Raw genomic sequence first — 19,171 nt, forward strand, 5'->3', positions numbered from 1 at the left:
TAGCCTCATTCAACACACTTTCCCGCTGCGAACAACAACCAAAATAGTCCTGAGCTAAACTCTCTCTGCACTGCAAATAAACACCATCACCTCCTCGCAGACAAACAAGTCATAATAACTATTGTCTCACAGCCAAACGATCCCTTCCTGACTAAACGGGCTCACGCAGACGCTGTGTCAGTGGATGATTAACTAGGTTCCACAGATGGTGTGAATACTGCTCATCATCTCCAGCCTCCACACACAGGCATGCCAGACTGGGGAGTGTCCTCATAACCCTGGCAAGGTGTGGCAGTGTGTGTGTGTGTGTGTGTGGTCTTTGGCTCCTATCTGGCAAAACACACCCATTCGCTGGAGTGTATAAACCGCAGCATTGCTAAATTTAAATTGGAACCTCTTTACAGCCCTATCCATTTATACACTGACTTGAAATCAAAAATGGCTATTAGCTTAAGCCTTGACACACTAAAAGATCCAGCGGTTTACCAAGATAAGGTTGACTGAACCAGGCTAGCCTAAGCTACACCCAAAAGGAATGAAGAGGGCTAAATGACAGAGTGGAAGAACCCAGATCTCAGGAGATAAAAAGGGTTCAATCTGTGTCAAAAGCCTGATGGGGGAAAAAAACAATGGTGGAGGTGTGGCTCGAGGCATCATAGACCTTCACAGTCTAAACGTTGTGGGTCTCTAAAGCCGATCATAAATCTACATCTGAGAGCAGTAATACAATGTGCCGAATTTCTTTCTGGTCTCGTAGACAGAGGTTTGTTTTCTTGATCCTTGATCCTGGGAGACTTGTTCCACAGACAGCCATAAGAGACTAGAGACAGTTGTGACAGAGGTGGGGGGGGGGGGGGGGGGGGGTACAGATCAAGCAGATTAAGTCCCATTACCACACATCTGTAAAGCTGCGTTCACCATCTGTGTATAAGATGGACCTACCTCCCCCCACACATATACGCACCGTGACACACACACAGATGGACACAGACACACACACTAGGGTTTAATAGTGGGAACTGGGTTAGCAAGATTAAGAGATTTTCCATCCAAACCTACTCCTGTTTCCCGGGATAAATAACTGAGAAACCGGTAAATAATTTCTAAGGACCACATGATGTGAAATGGAAATGTTAATTTATAATGTCATGTCTAAAAATCAGTCTTCTCTGCATGAAAAAATAACACTGGGTGGTGACAGACAGCGCATATGGAGCGCAATTCACAGTGCGCGTCTTCACTCTTGCACAATACTCACCGGCCATCCGCCGGCCTCTCTCCTTAACTCTTGTGGAGTCCCAGGAAAAGCTAGACTAGAATGTAGTATATTTGCGTCCTAAGAGGGATGCAAGCTTGCTGAACGTTAAATGCTATGGTGATCGACTATAGCAGTTATTTATTCAGACCCATAACCATTCAATCTCGGTGAAGAGAAGCTAAATCCGTCTGCATCTTATTCTAGTCCCATATTATTCACGCATGTCATTACGAGGAGGGCCAACGATTTAACTGACGAGAACGAGGAAGCAACAAGAGCGAGAGAGCTAATATGCATTACTCACGTCGTACAACACTAGCAGAAATATTACAACAGGTAAGCTAATGAGTCAGCCTACTAATTATACAAAATGTAAAATAGGCCATATTATATTTCAAATTAAAATCTAAATTTACTAGCTTACAAATGTCCCGCACCAGCATCACGTGTTCTCCCCAGCTTCATGGTTTGAACAAGGTGCATAATTCCAGTCCATGTAAACAATAAGACAGGCCACAGTTAAAAAGTTTACTGGATCGTTTTACTTTCGTGCGTAATGTGCAGTAGCCTATTGGATAACGGCACAATCATTTGGGCTTTTTTGGGGCTCGGGCTAATAAAATGTCTTTAATGAATGGCTCGTCTGGCTCAGGTAGCATCAGGCTTGAATTTTCATGCCGATCAGAGCTCTAATCAAATCCTAACATATTTATATGACACCTGGTTTTGGACGGAAATGTTATTTAGCAGACACTCTTATATAGAGCGAATTACAGTCAGCGCATTCCTCTTAAGATAGCTAGGTGGGACCACCACATATCACAGGCATAGTGAGTAGTACCCTTTCCCTCACCACCACATATCACAGGCATAGTGAGTACCGTTTCCCTCACCACCACATATCACAGGCATAGTGAGTACACTTTCCCTCACCACCACATATCACAGGCATAGTGAGTAGTACCCTTTCCCTCACCACCACATATCACAGGCATAGTGAGTAGTACCCTTTCCCTCACCACCACATATCACAGGCATAGTGAGTAGTACCCTTTCCCTCACCACCACATATCACAGGCATAGTGAGTACCCTTTCCCTCACCACCACATATCACAGGCATAGTGAGTACACTTTCCCTCACCACCACATATCACAGGCATAGTGAGTAGTACCCTTTCCCTCACCACCACATATCACAGGCATAGTGAGTAGTACCCTTTCCCTCACCACCACATATCACAGGCATAGTGAGTACCCTTTCCCTCACCACCACATATCACAGGCAGAGTGAGTACACTTTCCCTCACCACCACATATCACAGGCATAGTGAGTACACTTTCCTGCAAAGTAGCGATCAGCAAAGACTGGGCTAGTAAGGGGGTGGGGTTGTGGCGAGGAGGGCAATTATTTAAAATACTCTGAAGAGGTAGGGTTTCAGGTGCTTTCGGAAAAGATGGGCAGGGACTCTGCTGTCGTAGCTTCAGGGGGAAGCTGGTTCCACCATTGGGGTGCCAGGAAAGAGACGAGCTTGGTCCTGCTGAGTCATAGCTACTTGGTGTTGCTGAGAAATACCAGGTTACCCAGGAGAAAAAAATATTTATTAAAATCGGGCTGAACGCTTGTAAAATACCGGGGGGGGGGGGGAAATTCAACACACACATATACTCTCTCTCTCTAAAATGGATTTGTGAGTGGTTGGCTTGCCAGCTGAGCCCCGCGGTCAGTAAGTGCTCTCTAGACATGGTACACACACAGCTGTGTGCCCCCTGTGTGTTTGGCAGGTGGTCTTGGTCCAGCTAGTCTGCTGAGAGAAAGCTTAAAGCCCTCAGGACCCTCTCACCACCATCTCCCCTTCTTATTCATACTCTCCCACTCACCCTTCACATTGTCCGCTGTGGGACCACGCAAAGAAATAGGGGTTAATTGGCCAATTGTGGAGTATAAAAATCTATACAGGAGGATGTGCAGTGGTGTGGAGCGTGATGCTAATGGATCTACTGTGTGGGCTACAGGAAGTTGTGGTTATTCCACGGTCAGACCAGGCTATGACTCAGCAGCACCGGGGGTCTGGATTGTTTTTTCCCCCCCAGTCAGAGGGACAGGCTCAACGACATTTGCTACACAGAGAGAATCGTTTCCCATGCAGATACAACCACATCAAAAACTAAATGTTGGGCCAATATTTAGTTACAGTTATCAGTAAAAATTGAAGAAAGGTGCAAGAAACTACTATCTGTGAAGGTTTACTTTAGGTGAATGCGCCCACTTGAGTGTAGGCTACAGTCCATTTATACCAACTTCAGTGGCCCTTAACTTGAACAAGGGAGATGATCGTAGACTACAGGAAAAGGAAGGCCGAACACAACCCCATTCCCATTGATGGGGCTATAGTGGAGCACACCAAGACAGTCGTGAAGAGGGCACGACAACGCCTTCTCCCCCTCAGCAGGCTGAAAAGATTTGGCAAGGGTCCCCAGATCCTCAAGAAATTCTACAGCTGCACTATCGAGAGCATCCTGACCAGTTGCATCAGCGCCTGGTATAGCATCTGCTTTGCATCCGACCGTAATGCACTAGAGGCTAGTGCTTACGGCCCAGTACGTTAATGGGGGCAAGCTTCCTGCCATCCAGGACCCATTTACAAGGCAGTGTCAAAGGAAGGCCCCAAAAAGTTGTCAAAGACTCCAGTCACCCATGTCATAGACCGTTCTCTCTGCTACTGCACAGCAAGGGGTACCGGAGCACCAAGTCTAGGTCCAAAAGGCTCCTTTGCAGCTTCTACCACCAAGCCATAAGTGGTTTGCTAAACAATTAATCAAAATGGCCATCTGGACTATTTGCATTGAAACCACTCTCATTTTTGTCTTTACACTGCTGCTACTCGCTGTTTATCATCTATGCAGTAACTTTACCCCCACCTACATGTTACAAATTACCTCGACTAACCTGTACCCCTGCACATTGACTTGGTACCGGTACCCCCTGTATACAGCCTCATTATTGTAACTTTTTTTTTAAACTTTAGTTTATTTAAATATTTTCTTAAAACTGCATTATTGGTTAAGGGGCTTATAATTAAGCATTTCACAGTAACACCTGTTGTATTTGGCGCATGTGACAAATAACATTTGATTTGAGGTTAGTGTCCACCCTGATATTGGAAGGTTGGGAGTTCGATCCTCGGCTGAGTCCTACCAAAGACTAAAAATGGGACCTGATCAGTCTCTGCTTCGTACTCAGGAGATAGATTGGCGGTAAGGCCCTGCGATAGACTAGCATCCTGTCCAGAGGGTTCACTCATAGGCTCCTGCCCTACGAGCTGTTCCAGCTACTTTCTTACAGTCCATTTATCAGTCCACCGATAACAGCCAGTCGATGGAACTCCCCTCTCGGCTCCACTAGCATGCCAAACCCCCACTACAGTATGGCACATTGAAAAGGCTTAAGTACACAAAGCAGGGCCCTGCTGGCAGGATCGTATGTGAACCAGAGCGCTGGCGCACATTCGCCAACTTGAAAGAGGGGACGATATCTGATTCTGTGAAAATCTATGTCTAAGAGAACCTGCGTGTCAAAGACATTTTACGTCTGCTTATAATATGCTTTCAAGAGTCGAAGCATGAAGTCTCTCGGACTTAAAAAATAATAAAAATAATTTAAGGATTTAGGCCTAGTTTGAGTTTTGCTTACTGGACTTGATGAAATGCTTCATTAACACCCTAGCTAAAATACAGTGGCAGCATTATAAAATGGTGGCCATTCCCAAGACTTTAACAGCATGGTTTTACATTACAGCAGCTACACGGTGTCATTAGCAGTGATTCATCAGGAGAAATGCAATGCCTTAGCTAATGTTATTACTGTGTTAATTGACATAGCCCGGAAAACAGCTAGCAGTCAACTGCCAAATAAAAAACAAAACGATGACTTGCAAGTCAATGTAGGTTTTATTGGACATATTGTGTTACACTAGTGTCTAACCAGTAACTGATTAAATAATCATTCTAAAATATTAGGCTTACATCCATCGGTAGATGTGTCGAAAGAGTGTTACACCAGACCAAAGGGGGGGGGGGGGGGGGGGGGTAGAGTTGGCTCCGACTGGGACGAGCTATATGGGTAATTCATGTTTACTCCCTGTACGCTCCTCTCACTATGAATTATAGCAGGTCTGTGTTGTCTCTGAAGTGTGGAAGTGCAGACTAGGATCAGATTACAAAGAGAAGGGAAGGAGGAGGGGCCAGAGCAAAGGGCAGGAGGAAAGTGTGTAGCAGTAGAACTAGGCCTCCATGTCTGTGTGGCTTCTCTGATGTAACAACGACTGAGGGCCTATGGAAGGCTGTGTGGTCTATGGAAGAAGGCTGAGCCGTCATTGTGGTATCTGAAGAGTTGAGCTTGCCTTGTTTCCGGTCTCCATTGTTATAGAGCCCTCAAACTCAACTCTGGACCCGAAGCCAGTTCCACTGCTTTTCCCCCCTCCATTGTTCCCCTCTAAACAAGGACTGATTTAGACCTGGGACACCAGGTGCAATTAATTATCAGGTAGAACAGAAAACCAACAGGCTCCAGATCTTGTAGGGTAAGAGTTGAATACCCTTGTTAGAGAGTAACGAGAGGCTGTATTGTCACTGCAAGGAAGGACGATGCTGCATGAACTGATGTAACATGCTGTATACTCTGTATGGAGGTAGAACGGACGAGGAGGCTGGTGTCACACTATCTAGGGCGAATGGGAGGACGGCAATGGGAGTGAATGAAAATAAGTATTTTATAGTGAGCTTCGTTTCTCAGTTCTCGATGGGGACCATACAAGAGTTTTCTACAGAGCATCTAGAATGAATGTCTGTCACCGTTTGGACAGCGAGGTTCGCTTGGTTCCATCTAAAGCCCTCCTTTGGGGTCAGTGGGGAGGCTTCACCTGCTGCAGCGTGGATACTGGATATATGCATGGCTGTGCTGGTGAGCATTGAGGCGATGCGACAGATGATGAATATTTCAGAAAGATCAGAGGCGGAAGGGAGGCTAGGGAGAGCACGGAGGGGATTAAATCCGAGGGGACGCTAAAGAATACCACCCCCCGCCCAAAATATGTACCAGACATCCTTGGAGGGGAAGCTTGAGTAGCTACATTTACCTGCAGCGTTTATGCTTCCACTTCTAAAATGTTCTTCATGTAAACCGTGACCGATATAAAAGACGACAGGGGACTGAAGCACGGACAGAAGAGTACAGATAACTTTCTTTCTTTGGTGGAAGTGAGGTTATTGGGAGGTGTTGCTTCCATAAATAAATGTCACCTACACGTCATTGTGCATCAATCATTCTAACAGACACTTCATATCTGTGTGTGACTTATAGTCACTCTTCTAGATGGAGGCTGATGATTCTCTTCTCGGATACTGCATGTCTCCACGGTGAAGAATTCCCAGTCGTTAGCGTTCCTTTTCCACCACACCCGCACTCCTCCCTTCCTCTCCCGCTCATTGGAGTGCAATTAACAGATGAGTAGGAAGTGGGAGATGAGAGAGCAGAGTGAAGAGCGACACCACAGCAATGACTAGGAGTAATCATCCGAGTCAACTTCTTGAGAAGCATTGCTCAGTGCAGGCTAAACAAACCAGCCCAACTGTAAAATCTCTATTTAAGTCACTCATGGATTCAGGAATCCAGTCCACTCCAGTCCCTCCCTTCTCGTGAAACTATGTCAGTAATGAAAAAAATTATCAATGGTAATATATTCATAAAAGAAACAGACAGTAATGGATGCAGCCATTTCCAGCATGCTGTCAGCAGATGTGGCGTGGTGGTTTATGAAGAGCTGTCTGATAGGAGCCGACTTGAAAATAATACACATGGCAGAGCAGTACCAGACTTCCAGAGCACCAAGTGATGAGGAAAAACGGTTGTTAGGCCTCCCCAGAAAAAAAAAAGTTGAGTGAATAATTCATATTTGTGACGGTAATGGGAGCACAGCTGTGTTGGTCACCCGGGCGATGCCAGCTTGGATGGATTCTTTCATATCGTGCCACCTCTGCCACTCCACTGATGACTGGGAAGAGGGTTCCAAGACACTTTGGGACTCTATTGTTTGTTTAATTTATCTTCATATCTTCTGTTCTGCCCTTGTGTAATGTCCTTGACATTTGCAACAGCCGTCCAATATGGAAGTCGTCTTAGTCTGGGGATAACGTATCAAAAGATAAGGATTTTTGTCTTTGACGTCCTTTGTTGTTCTATGCCAAGAATTTGTTTAAATGGTGGCGATGGGGAGGGTAGAAGTCAGAGTAAATCTGCTTTGAGTTGATAACAGCATTGTCTGAGAAGATATCTTAAGCCCCTGCCTGGCGATTTAACCCTTAGGAGATTAGGTCGATATCGTCCCACCTCCTCTTTAACCCCAGATAGAAGACGAGTCCATATCATGGCTGACCAGAAAGAAAGAGAAAAAAAAAACAGTCTTCCATCCCCATATGTAGCCTACACATGCACACAAACACACTCGACCTGGATACACACATTGACACCGAGGCCTGGTCCCACACGTGGCCTGATTAGGTTCTGTGGTGTAACTGAGCCCTCTGTTCTGCTCAGATGCCACCGGGGGAGGGCGGGCAGGGGGTGAGGAGAGAGAGACTAAAGTCAAGACGAGGGAGGACAATTAGGTAGGGAAGGGTCACATTTTAGACGTTGCAAACGTGGAACCAAGTTAGAGACACACGTAACAAGACAGCATGATAATAAAAGGAAGGAAAGAAAAGAAAGAGGAGGAGATATATGGAGTTGGTTGAATCGCCGGTAATCCCCTCACCCCATGCTGGCCTAATGTAGGACAATATCAAGGAATTAAGCAGGGGGAAGGATTAGCGCCAGTATGACCCCAGCTGCAGCTGAAAATCTCAGCCTAAACCCCCCCAGAGGCAGTCAGCAGCCCCAGGCGAGCCAGACTGCACCTCATGGCACAGCACCAGCAGCATGGCAGGCCAGGGCAGACCAGGAGAATGCACTGGCGTAGAGAATGTGTGAAGGGATGAAACTCAATTCAACCTGACATCCATTCAAAACATCAGCTGGGCTCACTGGCCCAGACTCAATATGCAGTTGAATGCCAAAAACTTGGTTGTTTTGATGCGATTGTTCTTGGTTGTTTCTGGTCATTGGAATGGCATGATCATGACTGGTGTGACAGCTCTCCATCTTGACAGACATCTGTCCAGCCCTAATACCAGGCTGTGCCAAGTCAAATTTGACTTGGACAGTTATTAAAGTTGGTCTTTGGTGTATTTGAAAAGACTAAACCATGTAAGATGAGCAAACAAGATACTGTTATTTTGGTTGCATGTTGGAAGTGAAAGTGGATTTACTTGTGAAATAAAATGAGAGGATCTGTGCTCTGCTATTGCAGTGGCATAGAGGAGGTAGTAAAACTACTGTAACTAATGGCATATGGTTCCCTTTGGAAAAGGATGAATGAGGCAATAGAGGTTCACTGGTATGGATAATGTCATCAGCCTGAACACCTTGTTTGTGTCCAATGGGCCTTGATCAAAAGTAGTGCACTATATAGGGAATAGGGTGCCAATTGGGACAAAGACCTGGACATTACTGGCACCACTTCCCTTGTGGATCTGAACTGCCCTAAAAGAGAATCCATTGTAGGTGTGAAAGTCATGTAAGGACATTTCGGTATCAGTATTATTCATCCTAACCCATTATGTATGTGTGAACCATGCAGGCACTCATGTCATGCCCCACCCCCAACTCAACGGGGTTGTCAAAGCCCCGGGGGGGCGGGGGGGCAGTGGATTTGACAATGGATGAGGGGTAGACGAACTTCGATCATCTCTCACTCTCTACTGTGTACCCACACGGTCACACCAGTATTGACTTTCAGCTCTATTCAAATGTGCATGAAGTCAAGAAGTTGATCAATAGTTTGTCAACAACAACAAAAATGCGCACATCTATTTGGCAGGAACAGCGTTTGACAACCTTGTAGCGACAAACTATCAACATTTGCTCTTAAATAGGCAGGAAGGAGTAAACGGTTTCTGTTGTGCAACAGTATCGGTGTAATGAATACACCAACGATAACTAATGTCCTACTTTTTAACGACGTTTGGGTGGCGACTAGACACTTGACAATAGGAAAGGAACATTACGCTATTCTGCCATCAGGTTCAGAGACAAATCTAAAAATTGAAGGAGACAGAATGTCAGAGATAGGCTACATTGTATCCAGACCGGGAAGAACATTTATGGAACGCTGGGAAATTATGTTCCCAGTTTAGAGACAAGCGCAACACAGGAATGGAGAAACTGTGATTATCCTATCCCACTCGACTAACTTGACACGAATTTACTCTCTCCGAAGACTGTCAATACACGGAAATGTGACCATAAATACATATCTTTCTTACCTGTCAAAATACAAGAAGTTGTTTCGAATATTCCAAGTCTACACAGGTCCACAAACAGACTTTTCCACCGATATACTTTGTTCTCTATGCCTCACCTCAACTGCGGTAGGATGATACTCAGAACAATGAGTAAAAAGGCTAACATCGGAGACTCCGCCCCTCTTACCACAAGCGCTGTCGACCCGACCCCACCCTTTAATTCTCCACAATTTGGAATTTAAACGCAATTGGCCAGAACAAAACAAAGGTGTGTTTACTTGAGTCTACCGACCAATTAATATTAAACCTCTGTACAGTAATATTAATTTTGTTTCAACGGTATTTTTGGTCAACTACATTAAAACATTGTTAGTTTTTCGAATGTACAACTATGGATAAAATGTTAGTGGTTAGCATGCCCTGCTCACACAGGGTATTAGTCTACCTGTGTGAGAAAGTAACCTACAGAATGGCCACACCTTTGGCTACGTCATGAAACTTGCCGAGACAGAAGGTGAGTCACATGGGTAGACTAGCTTTTATGTCGCGAAGTGGTGGCATAAATTCGTATCACATTTTTATAGAGAAGACAGCCCACAGTGGTGGAAAAAGTACCCAATTGTCATAATAGAAAAATACTCAAGTAAAATTGAAAGTCACCCAGTAAAACACTACTTGAGTAAAGGTATTTGGTTTTAAATATCCTTAAGTATCAAAAGTAAAATGATTAATAATGTCAAATTCCTTAAATTAAGCAAACCAGACGCCACCATTTTCTTGCTTTTTATTTATTTACGGATAGCCGGGGCACATTCCAACACTCAGACATAATTTACAAACAAGGCATGTGTGTGTAGTGAGTCCTTCAGATCAGAGGCAGTAAGGATGACTTGGGATGTTCCCTTGATAAGTGCATGAATTTGACAATTTCCCTGTCCTACTAAGTATTCACAAAAATGTTATGAGTACTTTTGGATGTCAGGGAAAATGTATGGAGTAAAAGGTACATTCTTTTCTTTAAGAATGTAATGAAGTTAAATTAAAAGTTGTCAGAAATATAAATAGTAAAGTAAAGTACAGATAGCCCAAAAAGCTACTTAAGTAGTACTTTAAAGTATTTTTGCTTAAGTACTTTACACTACTGCATACAAATACACTCATACAAATCAAACGACTGTGACTTTAACCATGGATTTAATGGAACCTGACACTTTTGCTTTGTTGTCTGCTTTTTCTGTGAGGAAAATCACACAAACACCATTCAAGACAGTGATGATGGGGTGTTGTTGCCCCTAGACACCCATCTAAGGTCATGGGAGAGGGAGAAAGTGCAAGACAGAGACGCAAAATAAAAGTTAAATCTGGATTCATAATTTTAACCCACATTCACACTCTCATTCGTCTTTTCGAGAAGAAAAAAACTCAGTGGGCACAGAGAGAGTTTTAGTAACTTGTGGATGAAAATTAAAAGTGACACCCTGCATGGTGTTAGGAGTCTAGAAAGGATAGAGAATGAGGTTGTGTGAGGAAAGTGACAGAGAGAAAGTGAGCATGTGGAAAGTGTTTGTCTCTCGCATGCTATGTGACAGACTGAAATAGGTCAGTCCATATCCTGCCTCGGGGTGTATTGTTGTCAGGCTAGCAGCTAGCTGTCCATTGTGACAGCCATATTCTATCCCCTTAGCTGGATGAGACAGGGGCCAGAGCCGGTGGCACGGCATATTGGGTCAGTGCTGCTGATTATATAGGCCATGCGTCTGGGTGTAAAAGCATGTGTGTGGTTGACAGACTAATGTCTGAAAGCCTTAGGGCTAATTGACACTTCTCATCACAAACTTGTGTACTTTGTGATTGTGTTGCCTAGTCTACTCTTAGTAAATTGTCGTTTTGAGTGAACCTATTAGAACCTAACATGCAAACCTATTAGGAAGAATGTATCAATAAGTTATTGGTGAGGGAACCTGCAATTTCTCCCAAAGTTGAGAAATGGTTTGACTGGTCCATTCGTGAATTAACACAGACTTTGGCTCAAGAGATCACATGATTGTTCATATCACAATAACTCACTTTAAATTTCTTCTGAAGTGGTGTAACATGATTACAACTGTGTATTACAATAAAAAAAGGCTGAATTTCATTCATTTGTTTTAAATCAATTCTATCATTAACTCTGCTAAACTTTCTTTAGAGATGAATGGATATTGTGGATAAGTGGCCATAGGATTTTCAGTGAGATGAATGGTCCTATTGTTTAAACACTGCATGCCTTGTCCTTGAACATTAGTCTGGAGGAATTATAGCGTGGGGTTCATGTGGGTTTCTGACTCATTGACTCGGTCTTGCCACCTATTTAGGGGCCTTCAAAGACGGGTGTTGACTCTTTGTTAAGGTGGGACCATTGAGGTAGATTTTCTAAAGATTTTCTCCAGAATCAAAAACAGAACATTCATCTGGTTCTCTTGTATGGGCAAGCATAACACACCCTATTCCTCTGTATTTTCTCTCTCTTTCACGCATGCACACACCACAATGCCTCCTACGTGATATCACAGATGTATTCATTAGCTTGTAGTAAGGCTGGTAGCTGCTCTGAACTTACTACATAGGGGTCATCTGAACATTCTGATGACTATATTTGGGTGCCAGTGACCAATCAGCCCTCTCCGACCTCAAAGCAACTGGACCAATGAATCTCAGTGTATATGACTGAGTCAGTCTTTCACTCCAAGGTCATGGCTGGCTGATATGATGTCCTGCCTCACAATACTCCACTGTCTCTGCTTTTACACCCGACAGGAAATGGCCCCATTGTCCTTGGGAGAGGATGAGGCCGCCTGTCCGGGACCGGACCAGCCTTATCGGCTGGATTGATGGAGAGTGTTGTAAATTATTAACGGCTGTTTCCCCAATGTGAGACACTGTAGTCTTGTGTTTAATGCGGAAGAATGGACAGTGGGAAGCTATATATGATCTCACACCACAAGACAGAATTAGACTACTCTGCTACATTAAAACGTGTTCGAGTGATTAGTGTAGAGAGGTTCAAGTACCAATGCTTTTTTGATGGATTAATATGGATAATAATATTGTCTATAAAGTGGATTGTTTGGCATGCAACAGCTATGACAGAGTATATGTGATAATATCTATAATGTCCTTTGTAACTCAGTTGCTAGAGCATGGTGCTTGTAACGGCAGGGTAGTGGCGTTCCCAGTGCCAACCATACGTAAAATGTATGCACGCATGACTGTCACTTTGGATAAAAGCATCTGCTAAATGGCATATTATATACTGTATATATACAGTTGAAGTCGGAAGTTTACATACACTTAGGTTGGAGTCATTAAAACTCATTTTTCCACTCCACAAAGTTCTTGTTAACAAACTATAGTTTTGGCAAGTCGGTTAGGACATCTACTTTGTGCATGAGAAGTAATTTTTCCAACAATTGTTTACAGACAGATTATTTCACTGTATCACAATTCCAGTGGGTCAGAAGTTTACATACACTAAGTTGACTGTGCCTTCAAACAGCTTGGAAAATTCCAGAAAATTATGTCATGGCTTTAGAAGCTTCTGATTGACTCAAATGATGTAAATTAGCCTATTGGAGGTGTACCTGTGGATGTATTTCAAGGCCTACCTTCAAACTCAGTGCCTCTTTGCTTGACATTATGGGAAAATCAAAAGAAATCAGCCAAGACCTCAGGATTTATTTTGTCTGGTTCAATTTGTCTGGTCCACAAGTCTGGTTCATCCTTGGGAGTAATTTCCAAATGTCTGAAGGTACCACGTTCATCTGTACAAACAATAGTACGCAAGTATATACACCATGGGACCATGCAGCCGTCATACCGCTCAGGAAGGAGACGTGTTCCGTCTCCTAGAGATGAACGTACTTTGGTGCGAAAAGTGCAAATCAATCCCAGAACAACATCAAAGGACCTTGTGAAGATGCTGGAGGAAACAGTAAAACGAGTCCTATATCAACATAACCTGAAAGGCTGCTCAGCAAGGAAGAAGCCAGTGTTCCAAAACCGCCATAAAAAAGCCAGACTACGGTTTGCAACTGCACATGGGGACAAAGATCGTACTTTTTAGAGAAATGTCCACTGGTCTGATGAAACAAAAATAGAACTGTTTGGCCATAATGACCATTGTTATGTTTGGATGAAAAAGGGGGAGGCTTGCAAGCCGAAGAACACCATCCCAACCGTGAAGCATGGGGGAGGCAGCATCATGTTGTGGGGGTGCTTTTCTGCAGGATGGACTGGTGCACTTCACAAAAGATGGCATCACGAGGCAGGAAAATGATGTGGATATTTTGAAGCAACATCGCAAGACACCAAGTTAAAGCTTGGTCGCAAATGGGTTTTCCAAATGGACAATGACCCCAAGTACACTTTCAAAGTTGTGGCAAAATGGCTTAAGGACAATAAAGTCAAGGTATTGAAGTGGCCATCAAAGACCTGACCTCAATCCTATAGAAAATGTGTGGGCAGAACTGAAAAAGTGTGTGTGAGCAAGGAGGCCTACAAATCTGACTCAGTTCCATGAGCTCTGTCAGGAGGAATGGGCCAAAATTCACCCAACTTATTGTGGGAAGCTTGTGGAAGGCTACCAGAAACGTTTGACTCAAGATAAACAATTTAATGGCAATGCTACCAAATACTAATTGAGTGTATGTAAACTTCTGACCCACTGTAAATGTGATGAAAGAAATAAAAGCTGAAATAAATCCTTCTCTCTACTATTATTCTGACATTTCACATTCTTAAAATAAAGTGGTGATTCTAACTGACCTAAGACAGGGAATTTTTAATAGGATTAAATGTCAGGAATTGTGCAAAACTGAGTTTAAATGTATTTGGCTTAGGTGAATATAAACGTCTAACTTCAACTGTATATACACACACTGAGTGTACAAAACTTTAAGGACACCTGCTCTTTCCATGACAGACTATCCAGGTGAAAGCTATGATCACTTGTTAAATCCACTTCAATCAGTGTTGATGAAGGTGAGGAGACAGGTTAAAGAAGGATTTTAAAGCCTTGAGACAATATAGATATGGATTATGTGTGTACCATTCAGAGGGTAAATGGGCAAGACAAAAAATCTAAGTGCCTTTGAACGGGGTATGGTAGTAGGTGCCAGGTGCACTGGTCTGTGTCAAGAACTGCAATGCTGCTGGGTTTTTCACTGTAACTAACAGTTTTCTGTGTGTATCGAGAATAGTCCACCCACCCAAAGAACATCCAGTCCAACTTGAAACAAATGTGGGAAGCATTGGAGTCAACACGGGCCAGCATCCCTGTGGAACGCTTTCGAAACCTTGTAGAGGCCATGCCCGGGCGAATTGAGGCTGTTCTGAGGGCAAAAGGGGGTGTGCAACTCAATAATAGGAAAGTGTTCTCAATGTTTAGTACACACGGTGTGTATATATTATTATTATTCAAAATAAACTATAGGTATTTCAAGACTGATAATCAAATTTGTTATCCATCAATTTATTTTTAACATGTTTTTCATGTACAAATATTTAATTGAACACATTTTGAAAGTCAATGCATTGCTTTGTACATGACTTTAGCCACTAGAGGTAGACAGTAGTCACGCATCAAAACACACAACACTACACATTCAAATACTGCTTTACCCCATATTTCAGCACCACCGTGTGTGTGTGTGTGTGTGTGTGTGTGTGTGTGTCAGTGGACGCTGCTGAGGGGAGGACGACTCATAATAATGGCTGGAAGGGAGTCGATGGAATGGTATCAAACGCGTGGTTTCCACATGGTTCATACCAATCCATTGACTCCATTCCAGCCATTACTATAAGGCGTCCTCCCCTCAGCAGCCTCCAATGGTGTGTGTGTGTGTGTGTGTGTGCAGATGTGCTGTTCACGGTCAGATGGATGCATTCCCAAAGGGGTTTGGTGGTTCTCTCTGGGGGTTAAAATAGCCAGCATTTGCTGCTCCAACCCAGTGTTGGCATCTTAAGTAGCGTGGGAGAATCTAGATATAGAGTAGGAGAGAGATGAAGCCCATCTTTAGAATGGGAGAGACATCAAGCCCATAAGAGTTCCTGCTGTTTTGGGAGGAGTGGTACAATTTCACATCAAATTGGTCCTTTACAATTTTCTCACCATATACAGTACTGTGCAAAAGTTTTAGGCAGGTCAGGTGTGAAGAAAATGCTGTAAAGTAAGAATGCTTTCAAGAATAGACATAATAGATTATATTTATCAATTAACAAAATACAAAGTGAGTGAACAGAAGAATATACATCAAATCAATATTTGGGGTGACCACCCTTTTCCTTCAAAACAGCATCCATTCTTCTAGGTACACTTGCACACAGTTTGAAGGAAGTCGTCAGGTAGGTTGGACCAAACATCTTGGAGAACTAACCACAGTTCTGTGGATTTAGGCAGCCTCAGGTACTTCTCTCTCTTCATGTAATCCCAGCCAGACTTGATGATGTTGAGATCAGGGCTCTGTGGGGGCCATACCATTACTTCCAGGACTCCTTGTTCTTCTTTACGCTGAAGATACAGCGAAAATCATTAAGAACTATGTTTGGGGTCATTGTCATGCTGCAGAATACATTTGGGGCCAATCAGATGCCTCCCTGATGGTATTGCATGATGGATAATTATCTGCCTTTACTTATCAGCATTGAGACCATTGATTCTGACCAAACTCCATTTGCAGAAATGCATTCCCAAACTTGCAAGGTACCTCCATGCTTCACTGTTGCCTGCAGACACTCATTTGTGTACTGCTCTCCAGTCCGTCGGCGAACAAACTACCTTCTGCTAGACAAATATTTCAAATTTTGACTCATCAGTCCAGAGCACCTGCTGCCATTTTTATGCACCCCAGTTCCTGTGTTTTTGTGCATAGTTGAGTATCTTGGCCTTGTGTCCACGTGGAGGTATGGTATTTTGGCCGCAAGTCATCTATGAAGGCCACTTCTGACCAGACTTCTCCGGACAGTGGATGGGTGTACCAGGGTCTCACTGTTTTCTGCCAATTCTGAGCTGATGGCACTGCTGGACATCTTCTGATTGTGAAGTGCTGCAGTAAGTTTCCTTGGCCGACCACTGCGTCTACGGTCCGTTTCTTTGTGCTTCTTCAAAAGAGTTTGGACATCTGGAAACCCCTGTCTGCCTTGACATTTCTGTCTGGGAGAGACCTTGCTGATGCAGTATACAGTGCCTTGCAAAAGTATTCACCCCCTTGACGGTTTCCCTATTTTGTTGCATTTCATGTCATGGACATACACAATAGTCCAAATTGGTGAAGTGAAAAAAATAACTTGTTTAAAAAAAACGTGAAAGTGGTGCGTGCATATGTATTCACCCCCTTTGTTATGAAGCCCCTAAATAAGGTCGGATGCAACCAATTCCCTTCAGATGTCACATATTTAGTTAAATAAAGTCCACCTGTGTGCAATCTAAGTGTCACATGATCTGTCACATGATCTCAGTATATACAGTTGAAGTTGGAAATTTACATACACTTAGGTTGGAGTCATTAAAACTTGTTTTTCAACCACTCCACCAATTTCTTGTTAACAAACTACAGTTTTGGCAAGTCGGTTAGGACATCTACTTTATGCATGACAAGTATTTGTTCCAACAATTGTTTACAGACTGATTATTTCACTGTATCACAATTCCAGTGAGTCAGAAGTTTACATACAATAAGTTGACTGTGCCTTTAAACAGCTTGGAAAATTCCCGAAAATTATGTCATGGCTTTAGAAGCTTCTAATAGGCTAATTGACATAATTTGAGTCAACTGGAGGTGTACCTGTGGATGTATTTCAAGGCCTACCTTTGAACTCAATAGCTCTTTGCTTGACATCATGGGAAAATCAAAAGAAATCAGCCAAGACCTCAGAAAAAATATTGCGGACCTCCACAAGTCTGGTTCATCCTTGGGAGCAATTTCCAAACGCCTGAAGGTACCACGTTCATCTGTACAATAGTACGCAACTATAAAAACCATGGGACCACACAGCCGTCATACCGCTCAGGAAGGAGATACGTCCTGTCTCCTAGAGATGAACGTACTTTGGTGCGAAAAGTGCAAATCGATCCCAGAACAACATCAAAGGACCTTGTGAAGATGCTGGAGGAAACAGGTACAAAAGTATCTATATCCACAGTAAAATGAGTCCTATATCAACATAACCTGAAAGGCCGCTCAGCAAGGAAGAAGCCACTGCTCCAAAACCGCCATAAAAAAGCCAGACTACGGTTTGCAACTGCACATGGGGACAAAAATCGTACATTTAGCAGAAATGTCCTCTGGTCTGATGAAACAAAAATATAATTGTTTGGCAATAATGACCATCGTTATGTTTGGAGGAAAAAGGGGGAGGCTTGCAAGCCGAAGAACACCCGTTAAGCACGGGTGTGGCAGCATCATGTTGTGGGGGTGCATTGTTGCAGGAGGGACTGGTGCACTTCACAAAATAGATGGCATCACGAGGAAGGAAAATTGTGGATATATTGAAGCAACATCTTAAAATAAAGTGCTGATCCTAACTGACCTAAGACAGGGAATTTTTGATAGGATCAAATGTCAGGAATTGTGAAGAACTGGGTTTACGTGTATTTGGCTAAGGTGCATGTAAACTTCCGACTTCAACTGTATACACCTGTTCTGAAAGGCCCCAGAGTCTGAAACACCACTAAGCAAGGGGCACCACAAGCAAGCTGCACTATGAAGACCAAGGAGCGCTCCTAACAGGTCAGGGACAAAGTTGTGGAGAAGTACTGATAAGGGTTGGGTTATAAAAAAACATCCGAAACTTTGAACATCACGGAGCACCATTAAATCCATTATTAAAAAAATTGAAAGAATATGGCACCAGAACAATCCTGCCAAGGAAGGGCCTCCCACCAAAACTCAGACCAGGCAAGGAAGGCATTAATCAGAGAGGCAACAAAGAGACCAAAGATAACCCTGAAGGTGCTGCAAAGCTCCACAGCAGGGATGGGAGTATCCCTGAGGGGAATAGTTATGCACGCTCAAGTTGTCTTATTTCTTGTTTGTTTCACAAAAAAGATTTAGCATCTTCAAAGTGATAGGCATGTTGTGTAAATTAAATGATACAGACCCCCAAATAGTCTATTTCAATTCCAGGTTGTAAGACAACAAAATAGGAAAAAATGCCAAGGGGGGTGAATACTACCTTGTGGCTGTGCTCAGTCTTGCCATGGTGTATGACTTTTGACAGTAAACTGTCTTCAGCAACCTCACCTTGTAAGCTGATCCTTACCCAGTTTTATTCCTCCTACACCCATGTTTCTGTTTCAGTTAATGATTGTGTTTCAACCTACATATTTAATTGATGATCATTAGCACCTGTGTGGTATAATCATACACCTGACTATATGCCTACACAATCCCTGACTTTGTGCAAGTGTACCTACAAGAATTTCTGCTGTTTTGAAGGCAAACAGTGGTCACACCAAATATGGATTAGATTTTTCTACT

General features: G+C 43.3%; 1 protein-coding gene across 3 annotated transcripts in view; it reads right to left on the reverse strand.

The window, feature by feature from the left end:
• LOC110495126 (junction plakoglobin) overlaps window positions 1-18,969 on the reverse strand; it is a 31,750-nt gene extending 12,781 nt beyond the window's left edge. The window contains exon 1 of one of the 3 annotated variants that reach the window (XM_036949590.1): window positions 18,867-18,969. The gene's annotated coding sequence lies outside the window, so the exon portion shown is untranslated. Of the gene's footprint in view, window positions 1-9,677; window positions 9,857-18,866 lie in introns of those variants that run through there. The other 2 variants (XM_036949589.1, XM_036949591.1) reach the window with 2 other exon arrangements.
• Window positions 18,970-19,171: the final 202 nt, after the last annotated feature.

The sequence above is a fragment of the Oncorhynchus mykiss genome, chromosome 17 (assembly GCF_013265735.2).
Source record: "Oncorhynchus mykiss isolate Arlee chromosome 17, USDA_OmykA_1.1, whole genome shotgun sequence".
Lineage (NCBI taxonomy): Eukaryota > Metazoa > Chordata > Actinopteri > Salmoniformes > Salmonidae > Oncorhynchus > Oncorhynchus mykiss.